At 37.6% G+C, this 5,553-nt stretch overlaps 1 non-coding gene across 1 annotated transcript; it reads left to right on the top strand.

Moving 5' to 3' along the window:
• Positions 1–267: 267 nt before the first annotated feature.
• Trnaf-gaa (transfer RNA phenylalanine (anticodon GAA)) lies at positions 268–340 on the top strand. The gene has a single exon. It is a non-coding gene; the product is annotated as a tRNA-Phe (tRNA).
• The last annotated feature ends 5,213 nt before the right edge of the window (positions 341–5,553 follow it).

Genomic DNA, 5,553 nt, shown 5'->3' on the forward strand with positions numbered 1-5,553 from the left:
CGATTCTGTTAACGAACCGCCATTCGATTAAGAATTATTTTGACGGTAGCTTGTCTTCGCATTACGAATGAGTGGTTGAAAGAAGACAGAACGTAATAATTGGAGAAAACAAGATAGCTGCAGACCGTTGAGCTGTGACGTCACATAACATTCTCCGACTGCTGTTTACTGTTGCTACGATAACCTACAACATAAGTGAATAAAATCAGCAGTAGAAACAGAATGGGCTTTCAATAAAAGCATTATTATGGACCACTTCAACTGCCAGCCGAAATAGCTCAGTTGGGAGAGCGTTAGACTGAAGATCTAAAGGTCCCTGGTTCGATCCCGGGTTTCGGCATCCGGTGGTTGGCACAATTCTTTTTTTTAAATGTAAGAAAGTTTTACTTTCTATTGCTCAGCAGTAAATTTTATCTTTTGTTTCCACAACTTCTATTCGATGATAAAGTTTTCATATGGTTGTATGGTTCCTCATAGTTGCAGGTTCGGTCACACTTCGTGGCAGCTTGGCAAGTGTCTTCTACTATAGCTCTCAATTGACCAGAATCTTGTGATGGAAACAGGAAAGAAGTCTATTATGTAATTTGTTTTTATACCTACGTACAAAGTGTTTGGGATTGCAAGACAGTGTGTGAGAGAAAATCGCGAAGTCATAGGAGAGAAATATATGTCCATATGGATGATGGTTCACTTGCATTTAATGATGCTGCAAAGAAAGGGCTTGGAAACGCCACTATGAAAGGTTGCTAAATAAAGAGAATGAATAGGAGAAAGAGAGTCTGTTACATGTTGACCCAACTGAAGGACGAGCTATCCAAATCAACAATACCTTGGTAGATAAAGCAAATAAGGATATGAAGACAGGGAAAGCCCCTGGCCCATCAGGAATCACCGCTGAGATGCTTAAAATATCTGGCGGTGTAGGCTATGGTCTAGTCACTAATATAGTTAACCAGATGGTACATGAAGGAGTCATACAAAGGTAAAGGTGATGCCTTAGATAGAAATAATTACAGAGGTATCAAATTGTTGGATCAGGTGATGAAAGTTACAGTGAGGGTCATAGCCCAACTTATAAGGGAGAGAGTTAGTTTAAATGAGAAACACCACTGATGCTACATTTCTGGTAAGACAGCTGCAGAAGAAATACCTAGCCAAAGATAAAACCTCTGTACAGGGCTGGATTAAGACCCACAGAGGCCCTAGGCACTTAAAAGATTTTGGTGCCCCACACATATGTAATTCAAAATATAAACAATAATGAACCATAAAATAAATTTTATGTTTCAAAATCAAACATAACTAACAGTAATATGGAAAATAATGTTTATTTTTGTATACTTACACTTTATTTATATTTGAAAAGTTTTCTCTTAATTTTTTTAATAGCAAAGTCATTGATCAGATCTTCACTATGGCATTATGAGCATTTGAAATTATATTTCTGATCATATAAACCACTTTGAATATTATTTTAGCAATTTTTAAGCAATTTCTTTTCTATTGTAAACCATTTACCATTTCTGTGATGCCCCACTTGCCTTGATGCCCTAAGCACATGTTTTTGTTTAATGGCTATTCCAGCGCTGCCTCTGTACTTGGCTTTTGTTGAGATGGAGAAAACCTTTGATAAAGTCCCCTGATCCCTTATCTGGTGATCAATGCAGAAACTAGGGATAGACAAGTGGTTGGTGAGAGCTGTACAAGCCATGTACAGGGATGCTATCAGTAGGGTGATGGTGGTAACAACCATAGTGAAGAATTCAGGGTACAAGTAGGGGTTCACCAAGGTTCAGTCCTCAGGCTCCTCTTGTTCATCCTTCAAGCAATAACAGAGGAATTCAATACAGGCTGCCCCTGGGAGCTCCTCTATGTTGATGACTTTGTTCTTATAGCTGAATCACTACCAGAACTTAAGAAGTTTCAGGTGTAGAAGCAAGGTCTAGAATCGAAAGGCCTTAGGAAAGCAGATAAATCACAAATCCCTTCAGGTAAAATTAACACTAAAAATGTACAGAAAATAGATTCCATCACATGCCGGGGGGAAAACTAGAGGTAGTCAGATAGCTTCCATTAACAAGGTGACCAAGTCAGTAGTGGGGGTGGATGCTCTGAGAGCGTAGCTGGTAGTATAAGAATAGGCTTAGCAAAGTTCAGAGGACTCCTACCTCTGCTAGTAACAATAGGCCTCTTGCTCAGAGTAAAAGGCAGACTGTATGATGCCTGAGTGCAAACAGCCATGCTACACAGCAGTGAAACATGGGCTGTGACTGCCAAGGACATGTGTAGGCTTGAAAGAAATGAAGCCACAATGCTTCGTTGGATATGTAATGTCAGTGTGCATGAATGGCAGAGTCCTGAGAGAAAAGTTGGGCACATGTGATGCATATGGATGAGGACAGCTGCATGAAGAAGTGTCGCATTCTAACAGTGGCAGGAAACTTATGGAAGAGGTAGACCCAGGAATGTTGGGCCTCACAGAGGCAATGACAAGCGACTGAGACCTTTGGCAATATACCATGCTTGAGAAGACCCATCAAGCCAAGTGAGGTTGTAGTCGTTAATGATGCTAGTGTCACATAACTGGCACATAAAAAGCACCCCTTAAACGTTAGATGATATGCTGTGCTTGTGAAGACCTGTTGAGCCAAGTGAAATTGTAGTCATGGCAGGTGACCAAGACCTTTGGCTATATACTGTGCTTGTGTAGACCTGTCAAGACAAGTGAGACCGTAGTCATAGCCAATGCCAGTGTCAGGTCAATAGCACTTATGCCGGTGGCACGTAAAAACACCCACTACACTCTTAGAATGTTTGTTGTTAGGAAGGGCATCCAGCTATAGAATCCTTGCCAAATCATATTGGAACCTGGTGCAGCTCCCTAGCTTATCAGTTTTCAGTCAAACCATCCAACCCATGCCAGCATGGAAAATGAATGTCAAATGATGATGATGATGAAGTGTGTCTTTGCATTTGTGTTTGTCCATCTTCACCACTTGACAACTAGAGTTGGTTTGATTACATACTCATAACTTAGTTGTTCAGCAAAGGAGACTGATAGAACAAATACCAGGCTTTAAAAAAAGTAAGTACTAGAGATGGTTTAATTGACTAAACCCCAACAAGGCAGTACTTCGGCATAACCTCAGTCCAGTAACTGAAACAAGTAAAAGATAAAAAAAAGGATAATAAACACACATTCACAAACATATATATATATATATATATATATATATATATATATATATATAAATTTAGTAAATGGAGTAAGACGCATATGTTAACTGAATACTATTATTTCCAACATATGTTTCGAAGATTACAAATTATACCCTCCATAGGAATAGGTGATGTTGATAAGAATGTAATCTTCTCTTCAGGGAAATGCATGGGAACCAGCTTAAACGTAAGACATTTTATAGCCATGCTACATGGCAGTGAAACATGGGCCATGACTGCTGAGGACATGCATAATAAGCTCACAAGTAATGAAGCCAGTATGTTCCGATCGTGTACGTGTCTTTTCAAGTACAGCAAACCACCAGGAGTTTTGGTCCCCTGTCATCCCCTGTGTGAGTCCCAACGTTTGTAGATCCTTTCTCACCACTTTGTCCCATATATATATATATATATTTATATAAGGGCATTACTATACAATAATGCCTCACGCTATGAGGAACTCTAAGGTCAGACCACCATAAAAAACACATTTTTACCGAATGCGAGGAAATGCAACTCTCAAAGCCAGCCCCTTAAAAACAGACACATACACATACAACAGACTTCTTTTAGTTTCCATCTACCAAATCCACTCACAAAGCTTTGGTCAGTCTGAGGCTATTGTAGCAGACACATGCCCAAGTTGCCATTCAGTGGGACTGCATGTTGAAACTGAAAGCATGTTCAGAAACAAACTTCTAACCATGCAGTCATGGCTGTACCTATGTTTAATACCAATGTTAATAAATTAAGTGTCAATGTATTAAACAGTGTATGCAATTAAAAGAAATCTCAATTAATTGAGATTTATTTTTTAGTTGTAGAAAGAAAACAAAAACCTAACAGCCATTGAAAGAAAAGGAGAAAGAGTAAATTTTACATGCTTAAGGGCACATCTGAACATTGTTTTACAAGAATTTCAATATTTTTTAGGCATATCAGTATGCAAACCTACTTTGATCAGATGACAAAAAGTTTTACATAAAGAAATAAAATTTTTTGGCTAATAAGCATTTACATAATTAAGAAATAAAATTAGCTAAGAGTCAGTGACCTGGATTTAGATAGATGAGTCAGGGGGGGGGGCTATGTCCTGAGTGATGTACTCAAACAATTCACAATTAACTGAAATTTGTAAAATATATAAATAGATCAACAAAATATATAAAATAAAAAATAAAATAATGTAAAAATAGCACATTTACTCTTGAAAACGTCTGTAACCTGATCAAACAAGATTGAGTTGAATGCTGTACTGATGAGGTCTAATAAGACTAAAACATGTCTGAAGCTGTCCCCAATGTCAGATTTCCTCTAAACATGTGAATTTGGTGAAATTAAGTCATAATTTTATGAAATTATTTTCTCTTTTCTTACAGAGTTACTGCTAAAAATTAATTACTGTTAGATTGCTTTTGAGAATTTTTTACACAAGTTATTCATGTATATCACTCATTAATTTATTTAACTGTATTCATGTCCCTTAGCTAATTCTATTTATTAAGTAAATTTCTATGAGTCAAAAATATTTTTTCTCTATGTAAAACTTCTGTCTTTTGATTTAAGTAGATTTGCATACTGATGTGCCTCAAAACACTGAAATTCCTGTAAAACAATGATCAGGTTTGCCCATAAGCATGTAAAATTTACTCTTTCTCCTTTTCTTTCAGAGTTATCAACAATGGCTGTCAGGTTTTTGTTTTCTGTCTGCAACTAAAACAAAATCTCAATTAAATGAGATTTTTCTTAATTGCATACATTGACACTTAATTTATTAACATTGGTGCATGGCTCGGTGGTTAGAGCATTGAGCTTATGATCATGAGGTTACGAGTTTGATTCCTGGACCAGGCTGTGCATGTTCCACAAATAGCTTTACTCAGACTTGTACCTCAGAGAAGTTTCTAGGTGCACCCATGGTTATTCATGACTAAAAGGGGGTCCTTACCCATGACCCTTTAATGTATATAATATACATAATATCTGTGTGTGTGTGTGTGTGTGTGTACATGGTCTAATCAATAAGTATCTGGATTGTTACTATAGTAACGAAGCTAAAGCACTGAAAGTGAAGCAGCTTGGCACAGACTGACATTGAATTCTGCTGTGCATGCGCACTAAGTTTTAACATTCTAGCTCACACCCGCTGTTTACAGCATTGCTTGGAAGTAACATGTGTAGCATGTGTTTGTTGCATTGACTGTAACAGAGACAGTTGAGCAGAGAACCTGCATCAAATTTTGCCAAAAGCTTGGCAATACCTGCTCAGAGGCCTACACAAAGCTTTCAAAAAAGTTTTCCTCATTCTCGACACAATCAAGAACATCTTGTGCA

The sequence above is a fragment of the Octopus bimaculoides genome, chromosome 3 (genome assembly GCF_001194135.2).
Source record: "Octopus bimaculoides isolate UCB-OBI-ISO-001 chromosome 3, ASM119413v2, whole genome shotgun sequence".
In the NCBI taxonomy this organism is placed as follows: Eukaryota; Metazoa; Mollusca; class Cephalopoda; order Octopoda; family Octopodidae; genus Octopus; species Octopus bimaculoides.